General features: G+C 37.6%; 1 long non-coding RNA gene across 1 annotated transcript; it reads right to left on the reverse strand.

Annotated features, from left to right (window-relative positions):
• Nucleotides 1–1,236: 1,236 nt before the first annotated feature.
• Nucleotides 1,237–20,986, reverse strand: LOC127520982 (uncharacterized). Its single transcript, XR_007932242.1, has 3 exons — nt 20,359–20,986; nt 3,264–3,575; nt 1,237–1,965 (listed from the first exon to the last, which is right to left on the reverse strand). It is a non-coding gene; the product is annotated as an uncharacterized LOC127520982 (long non-coding RNA).
• Nucleotides 20,987–21,258: the final 272 nt, after the last annotated feature.

Consider the following 21,258-nt stretch of genomic DNA (forward strand, 5'->3'; position numbering starts at 1 on the left):
GAAACAGGAAGTGGAGGCAGGACATATTTAATGACTCATTCCTTTTTTTAAAAAAAAAAAGACCATTGAACTTTAGTTGTGTCACAGTCATGAACTCATTACTTTCTAGACAGTTGCAGGTGGAAGTAGGGGGTGGGGATTCTTATTTTAAAAAAGCATCTGATTGGACAGAAATCAGGATAGTGCAGGATGAGTCATCAATATTTTCCTTGTTTTCCTGGAAGATGTGAATTTTAAACACATATCTACTAAAAAATATGTACAGAGTAAATCATCAAGGTGAGTGTTGAAAAAAACTATTTTAATTATTTTATTTTATTCTTTTCAGTTATGCCTTGGTTTTTAATTTAGGCCTTGGTCATCATTATGTTTTTCATCATACAATTCTGTCTTGCATTTAGAGCCATCAGGGTTTCAAAATGCAATCCTTTTCATACAGCATCTCTGTACATGTATTTTATAAAGTGTCTCAACAGCTGAAAAAAAAAATATTCTTGTGCCACTTTTCACCGATTGGTTGTACTTTCCCAATAGTAACAATTAAAGCAATTCACACAACCATAAAGTGCAGCCACTTCAGACAGCGCAGTTGCTAGGTAACATCTCTGTCCATCCGTAAAGAAGTACAAAAGGATATACAAATTTATGAGACATTCTGGAATGTGACAATTGCAGATTGATTTTTTCTGCCACTTTTTCCAAAAGATACATACTTCCCTAGTTAGAAACAATATGGCTATTCACATTTTTACATGTAACATGTAATGGCCACCTCTTTATCTAATATTATCATTTATACCTTTACAAACACATCCATCATCCTTGGCAGGGCCACTGAGGCAGTAGAAGATTAGTAGTAGCATGTAAATGACACTTAATCTCTACAGAATTCCTCCCAAAAGCATCATTATCCAAGTAGCATGTACAAACGTTGTAACACTTGTAAGTCCATTACATGCAACTTGATGGATCTTTCACAGTTAATCAGAGACAAAAGCACATTGCTGATCATTGCAAAGTAGATGAACACTATATCCTAGAGTAAATGTGTAAAAGTAAGCCTCCTCCTCATCTTATACGTTCAAGTCTGGAGCATGACAGTCATATATTGCATGATGCATAATTACAGTCAAAAGTAGTTACTGCAAAATGTTTAGACTCCAAACCAAATAATATTTTAGGGCTATTATATTTAAATTATTAATTGAATTATTTAAATATTCCTTCTTTATTTAAATAAGGAATATTCCTTATAATAAGAAATGTTCCTTATAATAATGAGCAGTCTACCTGCTAGTTTGGGGAAAAGCAGCTGCACCAATGTAACAGCAGTAAACTGTGCTCACCTGATCTCCAAAGCTAAGCCAGGTTTGGCTCTGTTAGTATATGTGGTGTGTTCTCCTGGGAAATTCGTATTTATGAGTTGGGAAGTTGTTATGACGATGCCAGTCAGAGCAAAATGGTGATGTACCTTTTCTACAAAATAAATAAATCAGCAAAAATGTTATACCTCTACTTCTAAAAAATTACACTCTAAAAAACACTGAGTTAAAAACAACCCAATTTGGGTTGTTTTCAACCCAAGGGCTAGGTAAATACAGGACAGAATACATGTTGGGTTAATTTTACCCAATTTACCCAAAAATTGGGTTGTTTATTTAACACAGCATAATGGGTTGATTTAACCCAGCATATTGCTGATCATATTTTACAGTATAGCATATTTTATATAGATTTTAATACATATTTCCTACATTTAAGCTCGTTTAACAAATTTTAGAAGAAAAATTAAACGTTTAGAAGTAATTCAAGTGTAATCGACCAGTCTCTGTTGTCCTGTTTCCACTGTAACGGTGCTGGATCTCGTGGTGGAGATGGCTCGCGTTCGGTGGGGGAACTGCTAACTTCAGACCGCCGCCCTGCGTTTCACTCGTAGCCGAAAAATGCTGTGACTGACTCCATAACCTGTCCATAAATAATCAGTGTACAATTCTGAGAACATATTTTAACATCCTAAGCATTTATATTCTGTATCTTTTTGAATAAAATCATAAAATTTTATGCATAGCATCAGGCGTTTCCATCACATGAAAAGACCGTTGCGACACTCATTTAGGTGACTCACATCGCGCCCCTCTTTGTTGCTTTGCATAAAATTAAATGATATACACAACAATAACAATTTTTTAGATAAAATAAAATGTACACAAACTTGTATTTTACCAAAGACATGCACCAATTTGACAGAGTTGCACTGCTCTCTCCTGAAGAAGTCTCAAAAAGCCTGAGATAAATAACTCAACCCCTGGGTTGTTGTGACTGACCCAGGATCTGGGTAACACAAAAACTACCCAAATACTGGAAAAATAACCCCCCCAAAAAATGACCCAAAAGGCACAACTGAGGACTAGAAAAAATAACCCAAGATTTTTTAGAGTGTATGAATAAAGAATGCACGAGGTGTGCTTTTTCTTTTTTTTTTTTTTCATTCATTATGAAGGTGCTGTACATTAAATTGTTAAAAATTCTATTGTAATTGTATATTACTGTTTTGTACATTTTATTGTAAGTGACGACTGGCCATCCATCCAGGGTGTTTCCCTGCCTATACCTCCCGAGATGCTTTGAAAAGCTCCAGCATCGGCCCCACCCTGCATAGAACAAGCAGTTTGGAGAATAGATGGATGGACGGCAGAAAAGGCCAAAAACTATAGATATAGAAAGACGGTTCACTCCTATTAGTTATGAATGGAAGAAACTGCAACGCGAAGTATGGCGGAATACGTCCTGCCTTCTAAGTAAAAGAGCCAGTTGCTGATTGATAAAGGCTGTTTCTCAATTCCAAGAACGCAGAGAACAGACTTGCGTTCTCGTAGAGTCTGGTCTTGCTAGGCGACCTTGAAAGAAGGAACTCGGAAGGACGCGAGGACACAGAACGCATCCTTGTGAGAATTGAGATGTGCTGCGATCTTGACCGTCTCAGCATATTATAAGTAGCGGCTAATGCACAATAAATGCAACATAACATCACAAACAAATGTCATAACCTATTAAAAGACTTCTATCATATTATTATAGACATTTTCATAAAATTTTATATATTTTTTATTTTACCGCGTGTATTTATGAAAATGAGTAGCCTTTGTGCTACCTATGCTTTGTCAATGTTAAGATTATTTTTTATATGTCAATAAAAATACTGCAGGCTTTCTTCAGGTTATCACTTTATTAAAATTAAGCAAAACAAACGGACAAATGTTTACCTTCACGAGCCGCCACATATTTGCGAGCTTGTAGCGGGAATCTCATAAGAGAACTTTAAAGCTTGCAGGCTTCCGTATGTCGACCGCCCGCAGCATCTTCTGGGATTTTTGCATTCGATGCATCCTAGATATCAAGAACACATCCGGGTACTTTCATATGTCCTCTGTTCTTGCGTTCTTGAGTATTGTAACTGAACTTTGACGGTTGATGATGACGTAGAGCAAGAACACAAGGGGTTGCAAATATGGCCGCCGAGTGAACAGACTTTCCTTGAAAGGGACTTTGAAAAGGTCCTCCACAGGCTTGAAACTCTACCAAATAAAAAGAGAAGTTTGTCAATTTTTTTTTTTTTTAACCAGCTTCACATTGCTACAATGTCGGTTATATAGAAATGAACAATGTCTACACTTTGTTGCGTTACCTACACACAGATTTCCCCATTTATTTGTCAGCAAAAATCCGTTGGACACCCTGGATGTTTTGAATAGCAATTGGGCTGGTTTTGTTACGCAAACCTGGCAACCCTGACCACCGATGTAATTTTTTTCATGTTTCACTGCCAGCGGTGAATTCCCCTTTAAGTAAACATGCTACGTTAACATTATGCCTGTGATACGGTGCAGTAAGACAGAGAGAGTGAACTCTACAGGAGGTGAGGAATTGAACAGACTGGGACAGTGAGGCCCAAGAGACCCCTCTAATTACAGTGGAGAACAGCCAAGTAGACGCAATGCAAATGTCCTTCAGACAATTACGCGCTGCCGACGCTAGCATTCTCGAATGTTTCCTGATGCTCATCATCATTCTAACTTCTCACCACATAATTAGAAATGAGCAGCCCAGAGCCGAAAGCATCCAGGCTCATGCATCCTAGCTCGGCTGCCCCCCTCGTAGCCTACTTCATCAGACCGTACCCTGCGTTCAGTGGGCAGACACTGTAAATAGAAAATGAGCTCCACTATTGACCTTCCTCATTTAATATAGCTCACAGAAAGACACAGCGGATGTGTTTTAATTACCCTGCCCTCTGATTACACATTATCGTCTTGGGCAGCTGTTATTGCAACGTGATGGAGTTACAGGCTAATGCAATTTGTTGGAGCATCACAAATGCGGTATCAAGAAGAAATGAAGATGTGCGATTTGGCATTAAGTTGCAAATTATGTTACAAGGGACAGGAAAATGATTAGGCCAAGTCTTCATGTAGATGACATTTAAATTTTGGTTTCCAAGTAAAATCTTATCTGGAGAAATTGTAAAGTTCACTGCTGTATTTAGGTAAACATTGTTGTCGAGTGTGCTGATAATGCCTCATAATGTAATAGCCATATTAAAAAGACTTGTAATTGTAATTAGCCCTGGTTGTTCCTTGTGGCTATGGAAACTAATTTCCCCCAGGCATGCCTCTGTATGTAAACTAGAGGAGTATGTAATATGGAGCTTATTATTATGAAATAACACAGTGCTAATCGAAGGTTGTTATCTTCTAAGCATTGCGGGATTAATGGACTCAGAATGTTTTAATGGAAGATATGTGCAGATCAAAATTGTGGAAAACCACATGAGCATATATAATGTTTCCTATCAAATTTGGCAAAAGCAATATGTGTCTTCTCAATGGACCCCTTTCACATTTCCAGGTTTGGATGCGGAAGTAAAGAATAGCAGGGGAAACTGCTAGAGGTACAAGGGGAGACCATTGCAAATATTATTGCAGTGTTGTCCAACAGCAAAATAAAAATATCCATGTTTCTACAATATTACAAAAGAAGAAAAAAATGAGGGCAGGATTATGGCAGAAGAGTGCTGAATTTACTGTGACTTTCTGTCACTGACAGCTGTATATAACTGAAGGCTATAACCATGTTCTCAAATGCATTAAACATATACATATATATCCTTATGACAATGCAATTAAGCATGTTTCGCTTAATTATTAGTGACGTCAGTGTGTCAAATGCATCATCATATACAATCATCTCTCATTAAAATGCATTATCAAATATAATACAAAAAAACACTAGGCCAGTGTTATATATTTTGTTCACTTGAGTACTTACAATATCCCAAATGTTTCCAACTATTTGTAAATCTTGAGAAAATTGCAATTTTAACCAAGGCTCCAGGACGTGTGGAGTCGCCTGTCAATTACGTCATACCCGCGTTACCCTCGGTTTCATTTTGTAGAAACCATGGAAACACCAAAGATGCTTTAATATATTACATGTTTTAATAGATAAGGGAACTACTATTTTGATATATTTATAGACAGAAAACTAAGTATTGTTATATAGCTCAACACATTTAATCTTATTGTTTAAATCTTATTTTCTTGATTTTTTGCGAGTACCATGCTTTTACCATGAAAAAACACTATTTTGTGAAGTAGCTAACATAGCATAATCAGATGCAGCTTTATTTTTAGTAACAGTAATACAGCATTTTCTCCATCATACAATATGTTTTAAAATTAATTCCATGCCATTTATCAACACAAGCCATCCAGCATTTAATATGATATTCTAAAATCGATCTATCTTACTGCAGTGTACAACAAGTGTCTCACATCAACCACCGAGCGAGCGCACAGAGTAACGTTATAACAACATTTTCAACACACTCAAATGTATCTAATATGGTAAACAGAGCTGTGTTACCTCATACTCATGACCGGAAAAGCGGAAGCGGCGCCGCCGACTGTGTCATAATAAAAGTTCTGCTGCTCGCGGCGTGTGTTGCGCAATCGCTCCAACAGCCTCGTTCAGCTCCCACAACACTCGATCCTGCTCTGCTTCATACTACAGTAACGTTAATCGCATCCATGAACATGATTTCTGCCCGAGCCCTATCCTGATTATTTTCCACCGGCTGTGAGGTGAAGACCGCATGTCCCAAGATTCCGCGCTCAAACTTGGCGTCATCAAGCTACGCCTTTGTTTTGAATAGGTCTCTAGCGACCTCTAGCGGACAGAAAATATTACATATTGCACCTTTAAACTTAAAGGTGACCTATTATGCCCCTTTTGACAAGATGTAATATAAGTCTCTGGTGTCCCCAGAATGTGTCTGTGAAGTTTCAGCTCAAAATACCCCACAGATAATTTATTATAGCTTGTCAAATTTGCCCCGATTTGGGTGTGAGCAAAATCAAGCCATTTTTGTGGGTGGGTTGCTTTAAATGCAAATGAGCTCGTGCTCCCCGCCCCCAAGCTCGCTCGTCATTCCAATACACTGAGGCAATATAACTCGCAAAATGGATCATTAAACTGTTCTTGATGCAGCATATAACATAGGTATGGCATGTATTTTCTGGATGTTTGCTAAAATTTAATTTTGAATGATTTTGATAGCGTGTTGCACGGCTAACGTGGCTAAAGCTACACAATGTTGGAGAGCCTCAATAAGAATGAAGATGCATTTATGATTTATACAGACCACGTGTTTTGGGGTTAAAAATTAAAATAATGACATGGCTTTGGTCTCCATGAATACAGTAAGAAACAAGGGTAACTTTAGCCACATTTAGCAGTACATTAGCAACGTGCTAACTAAACACATTCAAGAAGACAATTTGCAAACATCACGAAATAAATATATATGAAATTGGATCATTTGGTATCGATCCATCTTTGAGAATCAATTTCTGTGCAAATCCTGTGTTTTACTGACGATCGTGTGAAGCATTCTAGTGTTAATGACTTACACATACTGGTATATGAATTTATCTGGACACATTTCCTTCATAAATAAAATTACACCACTGCGTCCTTAGTAGCTCAGATGCCAGGAGTTTATGGAGACTCATATGTTTGCTATTATAGCCGTTAACAGATCAGTGATAATGTTTACATAGCTGAGACATATCACAAGCTCAGGGACGATCATTTTTGAGTGCTGCTGTCCTGCAGAGTTTAGCTCTGACACAACTCACCTTCCTTCACGTAGCTTTAGTAATCCTGAAGACATTCAAGTGTGTGTGATCAGGGTTGAAGCTAAACTGCAGGACAGCTGCTGCTGCTGCACTCCAGGACCAGTGTTACTCGTCGCTTGTGAAAACAATGGCGGTGCCATGGGTGGAAACATACAGATTCAGCGGGACGTAATATTATAATAAGATCCCCTTCCTACATCATAAGGGGAGCGAAATCAGAACGGCTCGATTTTTTACATGCTTGTAGAAAAAGGCTTACCAAAACAGTTACTGGGTTGACCTTTTTCACATTTTCTGTGCTGGTAGACGCACCAGAGACCCGATTATAGCACTTAAACATGGGAAAAGTCAGATTTTCATGATATGACCCCTTTAAAAAAATAGAAAATAAATGTTTAAAGTTGAAGTGGGCCTACTAAAATTACATAAACTAATACTGAAGTAAAAATTAAAGTTAAATAGAAATATTTAAAAACAAAAAATAACATGTTTTTGTATAAGCCATAGCCTATGTCATTAAATGTCAAATGTCATTCATAATTAATCATACAACTATTATGTTTACACAATTAAGTGTAAATATACAATAAAGTGTAACACTTTACACACATATCTGCTACGTTGCTGCTGCTGCAGAGCAAGTAGGGGATGTGCTTAAGCCTATACATACATGACACACTGCTGTGAGCAAGTAAGACATGCTGCTGCTGTACAATAGCATACATGAATTACCTGTAACAGATCTATACAGGTGGAGCTATGGAAGGTGAAGGTTTTTGAAAGCACACTGCAACTGCTACAGAAAATGCTAATCAAGTATTTGAAGGTTAAGCAGCAAGCTCATTGGCTACTGATACAGCAGGAACCAATCAGCTGTGCCCTAGAGAATGATGTGATTTCAAGCAGACTGAGTTAAAGGGATATTTCACCCAAAAATGAAAATTACCCCATAATTTACTCACCCATCCTAGGTGTATATGACTTTCTTCTTTCAGCCAAACACAATCAGAGTTATATTAAAAATATCTTGGCTTTTCCAAGCTTTATAATGGGAGTGATTGGAAGATGGCTTTTCCAAGCTTTATAATGGGAGTGATTGGAAGATGAGATTTTGAAGCCCAAAAAAAGTGCATCCATCGATCATAAAATGTACTCCACTCCAAGTGAATCGATGCGTTTAAGACAAATATCCTTATTTAAAACTTTATAAAGTAAAACAGAAATACGCATTCGACTTACGTCTAAAAAGCGTTAACTTCCGTGACGTAGTACACAATGCCATGACGTTCTATGCTACGGCATGACGTACTACGCTATGTCCTACGCTATAACGCGTAGTACGTCATGACATTGTGTACTACGTTGAGGAAGTTAACGCTTTTTAGATGTTAGTCGAATGCGTATGGCTGTTGTGCCGGAAGCTCATTATTTTACTTTATAAAGTTTTAAATAAGGATATTTGTCTTAAACAAACACAACGATTCACTTCAGAAGGCTTTTATTAACCCCCCGGAGCCGCATGTATTAATTGTTTATTAACCCCCCGGAGTACGTTTTATGATCGATGAATGCACTTCTTTTGAGCTTGAAAATCTCATCCTCCAATCACTCCAATTATAAAGCTTGGAAGAGCCAGGATTTTTAAAATTATTCGGATAGTGTTTGGCTGAAAGAAGAAAGTCATATATGTTAATTATGGGGGAATTTTCATTTTTGGGTGAACTGTCCCTTTAAGGACCTATCAGCCTGTGCCATCTAGAGTATCACATTGTACATTTACAGTACTTGCCCAGCTTCACAGGAATTCATCACATCATGTCACAGAAACCTTAATAATTCAGAATCTACCTCTTTAAAGTGCCAATAGAAAATTTAAGTTTTGCCATCTGATCTGCACTACGAAAAGTGAAATGTACCGAACACTTATTTAGCATGCGTGTCATACTGCCACCAAGTGCACCACACAAAGAGAATGCGTGTTCCTGAATGATTATAGGGGCCGTAATTATGATATTATTCAGAAAGACCCTGCTCCCAAACCCCCTGCTTTTCAACAGGCCTGGCATGTCAGCATTTCTTTCATTGTGCGCCACACGGATTGAAGTAAATGGGAGTCAAAAAATGGCCTCTGCCTAAAAAGAACACCTTAATAACGCTATCAGAAAGACTAGCTGAAAACTTTTCAAACTGAAGTCACATCAAAGAGTTTGAGAAAGCGCTCCCGAATTGCTGGGGTCTGGAACCCAGGGAGGGGAGGATTTATTATGAAGACCTGCTGTAAACTGGGGATGAAAAGCGGCATGTGTAAGAGGAAGTAGATCTTTTGAAGCCGGGCCCAGTGGTGGAGTCTGTTCAGTCATGCATGCAACTGTTGATTTTCAAACTCGCCCGAGACGCATCTGTGGATTTCAGGTGTTGATTCATAACCAGAATTCTGAGTTTCAGTGTCATACTCTCACTCATACTCATACTCTTTAAGGCTGACAACAAAGAACTTACCTTTTATTTTCATCCCCTTTCCCTTTATTTCAATTCTAAGCAGGCTACAAATCACAGAAAGGCAGAGTTTTTTTGTGTCCCTGCGGTAGGTTTGCCTGCAGTCATGCTTTTAAGTATCAAGACATGCTGACGTGCGCGACCCCCCACTATACATTACTGTCATCAGACCCTTTGAAGCACTTTCTTTCCCTGCAGCTTTGACTTCATTTATAATTTCAAACACTCTATGGAAACAGCGGAGAGAACCGTGTGCAAACGACCGTCATGCTGTGTGGCTTTTTTCCCACCCATTCGGTATGTGAGCACATGTTCTAGCTAAGGGGGCTCTGAGAAATAATTCAGCATGTGTGTGTAAAGTGCAAAGACGAACCCTCTGGCCTTATTTTTTGTGCCTCTTTCTTTCAGTGTTGGCTATCGTTTAATAGGAAGTTCAGCAGGGGTGTGCAATTAAGACCCTAGGCAATCAGGCACTTATCTTTTTGCTAGGTGCTCTCTTACCCTAATTGTGACTCAGCTAGTTGATGCACAATAACACTGACTGCTACCTGAGGAACTCAGCTTCGATATTATCTGATCTTTGAAAATGCAGTCACTCTCATTTTGTGATTGTATACATTGTTTACTTGATCAAAAATAGAGTAAAAAGTACAGTAATGATGTGTGTATATACACAGCATATATAGAGAGAGAGCATTTGAATATTCTGTTGGACAGTGGGGGGCCAAAAATGTGAGAACCACTGTTTTAAGTGGCATATTAAGTATATATTAAGTAGCACAATTATTTTCAACATTGACATGTTTCTTGAGCACAGTGCTTGAAGTGGAAAAATAAAAGTGCTGGTACTCCCAATGCTCAGTTCAAAACGCATTCCTGAAGAAGGGAGGGTGCGGCGGGCATGTATATGCAACATGTCGGAAGTGCCGGTACGCAAGGAAAACTGGCCATACGTTAAAGGCAAAAAAAGAGAAGTGCCAGTACTGCATGCCCATTTCAAGCACTGCTTGAGCAGCAAATCAGCATATTAGAATGATCATGTGACACTGAAAACTGGAGTAATTTTGCATACATATACAACCCGAATTCCGGAAATGTTGGGACGTTTTCTAAATTTGAATAAAATGAAAACTAAAAGACTTTCAAATCACATGAGCCAATATTTTATTCACAATAGAACATAGATAAAATAAAAAATGTTTAAACTGAGAAATTTTACAATTTTATGCACAAAATGAGCTTATTTCAAATTTGATGCCTGCTACAGGTCTCAAAAAAGTTGGGATGGGGGCATGTTTACCATGGTGTAGCTTCTCATCTTCTTTTCAAAACAGTTTGAAGATGTCTGGGCATCGAGGTTATGAGTTTCTGGAGTTTTGGTGTTGGAATTTGGTCCCATTCTTGCCTGATATAGGTTTCCAGCTGCTGAAGAGTTTGTGGTCATCTTTGACGTATTTTTCATTTAATGATGCGGCAATTGTTCTCTATAGGTGAAAGATCTGGACTGCAGGCAGCAGCCAATTCAGCACCCGGACTCTTCTACGACGAAGCCATGATGTCGTAATAGCTGCAGTATGTGGTTTTGCATTGTCCTTCTGAAATACACAAGGCCTTCCCTGAAATAGACGTCGTCTGGAGGGGAGCATATGTTGCTCTAAAACCTTTACATACCTTTCAGCATTCATAGCGCCTTCCAAAACATACAAGCTGCCCATACCGTATGCACTTATGCACCCCCATACCATCAGAGATGCTCGCTTTTGAACTGAAAGCTGATAACAAGCTGGAAGGTCTCCCTCCTCTTTAGCCCGGAGGACACGGCGTCCATGATTTCCAACAAGAATGTCAAATTTGGACTCGTCTGACCATAGAACACTTTTTCACTTTGAAACAGTCCATTTTAAATGAGCCTTGGCCCACAGGACACGATGGCGCTTCTGGACCATGTTTAAATATAGCTTCCTTTTTGCATGATAAAGCTTTAGTTGGCATCTGCAGATGGCACAGCGGATTGTGTTTACCGACAGTGGTTTCTGGAAGTATTCCTGAGCCCATTTAGTAATGTCATTGACACAATCATGCTGATGATCATGCAGAGATTTCTCCAGTTTCTCTGAATCTTTTGATGATGTTATGCACTGTAGATGATGAGATTTGCAAAGCCTTTGCAATTTGGCATTGAGGAACATTGTTTTTAAAGTATTCCCATCTTTTTACGCACTTTTTCACAGATTGGAGAGCCTCTGCCCATTCTGAGAGAATCTGCCTCTCTAAGACATCCTTTTTATATCTAATCATGTTACCTGATATCAATTAACTTAATTAGTTGCTAGATGTTCTCCCAGCTGAATCTTTTCAAAATGTCTTACTTTTTTCAGCCATTTGTTGCCCCCGTGCCAACTTTTTTGAGACCTGTAGCAGGCTTCAAATTATCTATGTCCTATTGTGAATAAAACAGTGGCTCATGTGATTTGAAAGTCTTTTAGTTTTCATTTTATTCAAATTTAAAAAACGTCCCAACATTTCCAGAATTCGGGTTGTATAACGGAGGCCATAGTAAGACCTCAGAGTGGGTCGAGTAGGACTGGTTACATTTGGTGCCATAACCCGGATGGGAGTGAGGTTTAAGAGGGTGAGTGTAATGGAGGCCATCTAGTAAGATCTGTGCGAGTAAACCTCACTCCCTTGGCCTCAAGAGCCGCATTGGCGATTGACACTACAGACTGCAGTCTTTAGCGTCCTTGTTAGTGCGCCCGCCTCCCATTCTGGAGATGACGGTTAGAATCCCACTCGGAGCGGGTAGAGTAGGACTGGTTACATATTATATGTAAGTTCTAGAGCAGTGGTTCCCAACCATGTTCCTGGAGGCCCCCCAACACTGCATATTTTGTATCTGTCCTTTGTCTGACACACCCATTTCAGGTCTTAGAGTCTACTAATGAGCTGATGATCTGAATCAGGTGTGTTTGATTAAGGAGACATGGAAAACATGCAGTGTTGGGGGGCCTCCAGGAACGTGGTTGGGAACCCCTGTTCTAGAGCAACCTACAGTAGCAACCACATAGCAACATGCTAAAACCGTTCAGAACACCATAGCAAAGCCCTGGCAATCAACCACGAAACCATAGCATAATGGCAGCGAGTTCTGCAGTAGCCAGCACTAATCACACTTCCTTCAAAAAACATAAAAATCTATTTTTCAGCCGTTCACACTAATAATAAGCATCACCACAAGGACATAGACAGGACAGCTTGGAAGTTCCACAGTCATTTTAGAGAGAAGCACACATTTGCATCTCCAAAATTTTGGCAGAGGATCCAAACTCCCACTGGGCTTAATTTAAGCATCTCAGGTATTTATATTACGAGCTGAAAAATGAAAGGACTGAATGAAGCTGTTGAAAATGTCAAACATTATTCAAAATAAGCAGTATTTAGCATGTATCTGCAGTTGAACTAACGTCACATCCACTAGATATAAAAAATAACTACGGCCAGATGCTGTTTGCACTAAATACCCTCTTTTCAATTTGTGCTGCTATGGCAACCATCTGTGAATAAGTCCTCTCTCTTTAACCTATTCCCTTCCTTTGTGCGTGTGCTTTTTTGGCGGCTTCCCCATGTTGTTTTTCCTCTTCATCCACTCAACATGTGTCTTCTAAAGGGAAGTACTGGCAGTTGCAGCCCTGCTATTCCCCACTGTATCATTAAACATGCCTGCAGTGGTGCCGAGACTGTCGACAGTCTGACAACTGTCTCTCCAGCCAAGCATCGCCTGGCTTATGAGCACAAACAAAGACTTCCTTTGGCAAATTTTGCCTGGCAATTACCTAAAACAGCATGGGATTTGACATGATTAATTCAGTTGGTGTAAACATTTCATTACGATGCTAACAGGTGGATAAACAGATGTGGGTTGGTATAGCATGGCTTGTCGTTCCTTGTGTGAAAGCAAGATGTGAGAAGACATCAATAAAAGATATTTTTCTTACGTACCCTTTAGTGAAAAGAGATAAATTCGGGGCGAAGAATAACCACATGCTCAAGCTTTTTAAATTTCATGACTTTTGGAATTTGGATGTTGTTTGTTTTTTTTGCTGCAGAACCTCCGACGGGATTTGGCAAGTTCAAGAAAAGACCTAAAAAGAATCCCTCTTCAATATTTAGGTCAATAGCTTGGGTTGGTGCTGAGGATGGAATATGAGATCAAATTTCCTCTTCTGTTACTGCAACATGCAAAGAACTGGCATATGCAGGGGCGCAAAAAGGGGTATGCAGGATATTTGATGAGTGCGCGCCACACAAAAGTACCAAAATCATAGATATATATTCTTTGAGGACTAAAGATAACTAAAAGTACAAAAATATATAGAATTTATCTTTTTTTTTTCATATGAAAATTTTACCCCAACTATATGCCTGTAGAAATAGAAACTCATTTAAATGCTGTGGCAGTGTTCTGTTTTCTGTTGGACACCAAAGAAAAATTAAGAATTCAGTTTCAATTACAGTATTTTAGAGAAATATCTCAGATAACAAAGCAGAATATACAGCTGAGCTCAAAGAATTTATTAATTGTCTTTCATTTGAACACAATGCCAGGGACCTTGCAAACTTGCGCAAATAATTAGCAATAATTTCTTCTCAGAAGTGCTTATTATAACTGCTGAACATAGAAAATAGGGATGCATTGGTGTAAAAAAATAAATAAATAAACAAACAATATTTATTTTCATGTCATATATGAAAATAATTTTAATTTGAATATTATTAATGTAATTTCTTTACATTTTAATCTATTTATAAGCCATTTATTGTGTAATGAGTTCCTTTGATGTTAAAGGTGCAATGTGTAAAATTTGGGAGGATCTATTGACAGAAATGCAATATAATATACATAACTATGTTTTCAGTGATGTATAAAGACCTTACATAATGAACCGTTATGTTTTTATTACCTTAGAATGAGCCATTTCTATCACATACACCGCAGGTCCCCTTACATGTTAAATCTCCATTATGCGCCAGCATGTTTCTACAGTAGCCCTAAACGGACAAACTGCTCTACAGAGGGCGTTTCGTCACTACGTTGTTCTTCTTCTAAATAGTTTGAGTTTTTTGAGGCAGCTTGCATCGTCACCACATTGAATATGCACAAAGTAGTAGTAGTAGTAGTCGTCTGGTTTATTAGAAGCAGAGTCTGTTCTTTGTTAGATGTAAGAAGAAACCTCATTGCTTCACTGGCTACTCTCTGCTGTCTCAGACAACATCTTTGTCTCGTGTTGGCCAGACGGCCACCGTAGCTTCTTCGAAAGGGAGGGGTGAGTGCCATTGGTTGCAGTTTGCAACCTCACCGCTAGATGCTGCTAAAATTTACACATTGCACCTTTAAAGGTTCTTCTAATGTAAAAAAAATATATATATATATATATAGTGCATCCTTACTTAAAACAACTGGCAAAAAGTAAATGGCATCACTCAAGTTTCTTGATTTTTTTTGAAAAACTCATGGTAACACATTCTACATTCTACTAGCTATAGCTTTACTTATAAGTATACTTATAAGTAACTTTGCAACTACATGTCAACTACCAGTTGTAGTTAGTAGTTAATTAGTAGACTGTCTGCTTAATATCTGCTTACATTTTTTTTTATGATGCTCCTCAACAGACATTCTACTGACTATAAGTGACTTTGCAACTACATGTCAACTTATTACTAAACCGTACCCTAACACCTAACCCTAAACTAACAGTCTACTACTATCTAATACTATAATGACTGTTAGTTGACATGTAGTTGCAAAGTTACTTATAGTTAGTAGAATGTCTAAAGTGGACCATTGAAATAAATTGTAACCAAACTCACTAATGTTTCAAAAATTAATTTGTTGGAAGGGCAATGTCGGTGTAACATACAACAAATGGGCATAGTCGTGTCAGGGCATATGAGAGACGGATGCATGTGAATCAGTCACTTAACATCTGATACAGTCAGTGACCTGTTCAACGGTGACAGAAAAACCTGGATGAAAAGGAATAGATACAACAGGAGATAGTGAAGCAAAATAGGAAGGACAGCTGTGAATGGTGGTGAGGTGAATTAGTCTGGCCCTCGGGGTCAACGCTGTTGCACTGCAGGTGAATTTCAACCAATTCTGCATTCAAAACAGCCTTGCAATTGTGTGCCTCTCTGACACCATTAGAAAAACATATTCCCTCAACACTGACCTTTGGACAATTCCAGCAATAAAAAAGGCAAGAAAAGAAATAAGCTAAAGATATCTAGATTACTTGGGTGTTTTATGCCTGTGTTAAGATGTATGCTGATTCCATTAAAAAGACTATTTGATAACACTGTGCACTATGTAATGAACCAAATATGGTACACTCTTAAAAAATAAAGGTTCCAAAAGGGGATTTTTGCAGTGATACCATAAAAGAGCAATTTATGGTTCCTCAAAGAACCTTTCAATAACCAGTTCTTAAAAGAACAGAATGGAAAGTTTCCATTGATGTTAATGTTTCTTCATGGAACCATCAATGCTAATAAAGAACCTTTATTTTAAGAGTAATTTCTACACTGGTTACCTATTAAGTTCTGTATCAATTACAAAGTTACTTCTTACTTAAGGTCCTAAATGGTTTAGCTCCTGTGTATTTAACCTGTTAGCGTTCCACTACATACACATACCTTTCAAAAGAGACCAAAACCACGCATATACTCCAAATGGATCCAGAACACCATGCAATTTACTTTGGGTATGCCTTTTTTAGGCATTTTAGGCAAATTTTACAGGAATGCTAAGGGGTTAACTGATTTTATATCGCTCTACAATCCATCACGCTCTTTAAGGTCACAAAACTCTGGACTATAGTACATAAACTCCACTAAAGGAGGTAGAGCATTTTTGCATTCAGCTCCTACTAGCCTTCCCGATAATGTTCGGGGCTCAGATACACTCTCCCAGTTTAAATCTAAACACACATCTCTTTAGCTACACCAATTATTCTCCATTTGCTTTTCTGTCTCTACCTCGGGATGCCCAGCTCTGGTTTGGATTCAGCCTTTTACAAAGATTTCAGACGATCCAACACCTGTGCAGAGATGATGGGTGATGACTCTGAATCAACATACACAACTGCCAAAAGAAATAGCCGCAAATGCTAAATTACTACTCATATAGGTCACTTTATCTGATGAATTAAAATTGTGGGGTAATGCAGCACTGTTTTGGTCAAAACAATCGTATTAAAATACATTTGAGTGAGTTGTTATAACATGACTTTGTGTGTTTGCTCAGTGGCTGGTGTGAGACACTTGTTGCACATTGCAGTAAGCTAGATCGATATTAGAATTTCATATTAATAAAAGCTGGATGACTTGTGATGCTTAATGGTATGCAATTAATTTTAAAATATATTGTATGGTGGAGAAAATGCTGTATTACTGTTACTATAAATAAAGCACTTTCTGATGCTGTGTTAGCCACTTGACAAAATAGTGTTGTCTCTGAGGCATGTACAAACAAATAAAACAAAAATGTAAAAAAAAATTTTTACATATTGTGCCCTTAACGTGCTCATTGTTTTTGCTTAAATGAATACATGACATTAGCTAACTGCATGATCTGTGTCGTCTTAGAACTACATTTCTACAATATGGACATTACTTTGACACAGTCACCTGATAACAGATTACTCTTTATTGTAACATAGAAACAAGCATTTTCTGTAAAGCTGCTTTGAAACAAAATGATATGTATTGTGAAAAGCGCTATACAAACCAATGTGAATTGAATTAAATACACCATTAAGAATTTATATATATCCTGTTTAGAACACTGATAATCTGTAATAATATCCACATTTACAACTGCAAAACTTTTGGCCATGCAAGCAATATGAAATGGAAAATAGTTAAATAGATGAATATGCATGCATACATTCAAGACTTTTACAGATCCATTAGATGTGGAGAGGCACTTTACAGCTGTAGCACCTGTTCTTTATGAGCACAAAAAAAGCTTTTGTCGCTTATGGAAAATAGTATATGCTATTGTACAGCAGCCTAGTTCTGAGATCCACAGAACACAATTGTCTCTTTCTACACAATGAGCAAATTAAAATGGTTTGAAGTTGCCAAAAATACATTTAGACGAAACAAAAGTCTATCTAACAGTCTGCTGTATATGCAATTTACAAAGAAAAATAGCACTTTCAAATGCGTTGCGCTTATAAATCAACCCTACTGAATATTATACTGTTCTAATCCGTTTATCAATCAGCTTTAATTGCTAGCAGGTCACATTTGTGACGGCCAGCTGTCTATGCCCCTATCAGCATAAGCCTGAGTATCGGTGAATATCCAGAAACATGCACAAATGGGGCAAAAAAATTGGAGACTAACAACAAAAAGATGTTGTTCCATGAACATGTCTACTCACTGTAGGTATTTTAGAGGAGATTAGTCATACCTGTGCTGCAAGCATTCTTGGCTGTTTTAGGTACTGTAACTTCCACTACATTTAGCCACTGATTTTGACTGCTGCCATCTAACTACATGTTCAAGCCCACCCACCAAAGCAAACCTGAACACACAAAATGAATCACAGGCAGAGAACATTTTCAGATCGGCTAGTTTCCTTTTCCAGATTCCTTTTTGCTGCCTACAGAACCTGTAGATGTCACAGTGACCGGTGCGTTTTCTCAGGAGACCTATTTCAGTGATATCTCTGAGTGGTATTCAAAAACAAACAAAATTGCTTACAGCACCTTTAACAGTCACTGACAGGCATCTCTGTCAGGCATCCAGCTTTTGCTCATAATTCAGTGTTGTGAGACACATCAGATAATGTGCAGAAAGGCTGGACAGCCCCACAATGCATTCTCTTACATAACACCCTCATTAAAGCATACATATATATATATATATCAGCTGCAATTATGGGATGTGCAAATATCCATAAAACCCACTCCCTAAGCCTCTTATTTAAATTAACTACTAAATCTCATTGATTCTATGTTTAAAAAACAACTATACAGCTAAATGATCAGCAGAATTACAGGTCCAGAGCACATTCTAGCTAATGGACAAGCCAACAGGCCAGAAAATCAAGGTTAAAGTTTACAGTGTGATGTCACCATTGATTATTTGCGCAGTGAGTAAAATAATCTCAAACTCGAACAGCCTCTCTGCCTTCAGATAATTGAAACGCACAAGGCCGCTTGAGCTCCTGTTGTAGTGCATATTAAACAGAAGCAGGTGTGGTGCTACAGATGAGTTAATGCAGGACGAAGCGTGCAATTTATTTTAGAGTCAGTCATAAAAACCCTCATTGTTTTGTGTTTTTAAATTATTTAGTAAGTATGATGCTTGTCTTTTATTTTTCCACCATTTTGTTTATTTGCCTGGAGCAAAAAGACGTGATTTTCAAATGATCTCCAGGAAGGATAAAAAGTTTTAAAGGAACAGTGCACCCAAAAATGAAAATTCTTGGGTAAATCATTATCACTATGTACTCGCTGTCATGATGTTCCAAACCTGTGTGACTTTCTTTCATCCGGGATTCATATGGGTTTTAAATTATGTGGGGGTGAGTAAATGACAGAAATGTCATTTTGGGTGAACTGTTACTTTAAAGTAGAGATGAATGTTTAGTGTGAGAGCACATGGTGAATTGTACTGACAGACCCTGAGGTATGTAGGACATGCCACATTTGTCCCTTGATGGGAAGAGAGTATGAAGAGAGTGCAAAAAGCACAAAGCACATGCTCCAGAATATGCCAAGTTAAAAAAAGACACTAGATTCCCAGTGTGGAGCTCATTATCAGGTAATCTCGTAATTACAACGTATTACATCACCTTGTGTTGAAAGAAGGGTTTTTAAGATGTGTATTCATGCTCATTGGTGTTAGAATATGACAAAACTGCACTGAATACAATAAAACTGCTTTTAAAAGCTGATATTATACTCTATGATAATGTAATCAATCCTTTTCAACAACCGCTTCAACTACAAGATTTTTTAATGTTTTCAAAGAAGTCTCTTATGTTCACCAAAACTGCATTTATTTGATCGAAAATACAGTAAAAACAGTAATATTGTGAAATATTATTAGAAGTTAAAATAACTGTTTTCTACATTGATATATTGTAAAATGTAATTTATTCCTGCGATGCAAATCTGAATTTTCAGCATCAATACTCAATTTGGTGCTCAATAAACATTCATTATTATTATTAATGTTGAAAAAAGTTGTGCTGCTTAATATTTTGTGGAAACCATGATACATTTTTTTTTAAGAATTCTTTAATAAATAGAAATTTCAAAATAACAGAATTTATTTCAAACAGAAATCTTCTGTAAATGTCTTTACCGTCACATTCGATCAATTTATTGCACCATGCTAAACAGAAATATATGTCTAAAAACAAAATATCTTACTGCTCGTGGTATATAGTGGATAAAACTGTACAATTTTATAGGCCTATATACTTTTATGATTATTTCAACAACATCAGCAACAGTTCTCAGACCTACTGTAGATTACCAAGGTCACCCTTAGAAATAATTCTCTGAAGATTAATGATGACTACAAAATATAATATATACCAATGTATTATTTTTCGTGCAGGATGACAAAGTGAAATGTGTTATCTTACTTTGGTATCATGTTTACAGCAAGTCTGATGAGGGTTTGCAGTGTTTCTTCAGGAGACATTTGATGGCCTGGTGGTTCAAACGGTGTCACTGAACATCCTCTGGCCCGTGAAAGCACTCTTCCTTGAAGATAATGCGTTGCGTTTTCCTTTGGGCTGTTCTTCCAGTCTGCTCTCATTTTGTGGTGTTGCCATTTGTCTAATTAAGGCACTGGAATTATAGTTTTGGTCTAAGTACACAAAACAAAAGCATTTTGGCTTTTCAGTTATGAGGATTTCACAAGTGCAGACCTACCACACAGTGTCTTTTCGCAGTTATGAAACTATTTTCACCTGACCCAACCTTGTCAAGGGAAAATAGAATATCAAACTTCAAGAAGACTAGTTTTCATTGCAACGTCTCCGAATGCAAAATCACATCAGAGCAACAGATCTCATTGGTTTCTCTGGAGACTCATATCAAATTGATCATTTCATATTTTACATCTGCAAAATAATATTCGGTATTCAGGAGGACTCTCACAAAAATCACGAGCACTCTTTCTGTGTTGGGAGAGAGAGACTGCCCCCTAGTGCCAGTCCATCAAAGTAGACATTTAAAGGTGGGTAAAAAATTGTTCTTCATATCAGTTCTAACATTAAAAAGCAGAAATATTAAGCCAATCTATAATATATATATATATAGTATTATATAGTATATAGTATTGTTTGTGAAAATGCAAAATCTTTTTGTCACATGTTCATGACTATCTATCTGGATGGATGGATGGATGGATGGATGCACGGATAGATAGATAGATAGATAGATAGATAGATAGATAGATAGATAGATAGATAGATAGATAGATAGATAGATAGATAGATAGATAGATAGATAAAGGACCCCTATGGCAGAAGCTGTTC

Source organism: Ctenopharyngodon idella, chromosome 10, assembly GCF_019924925.1.
Source record: "Ctenopharyngodon idella isolate HZGC_01 chromosome 10, HZGC01, whole genome shotgun sequence".
NCBI classification, from domain to species: Eukaryota; Metazoa; Chordata; class Actinopteri; order Cypriniformes; family Xenocyprididae; genus Ctenopharyngodon; species Ctenopharyngodon idella.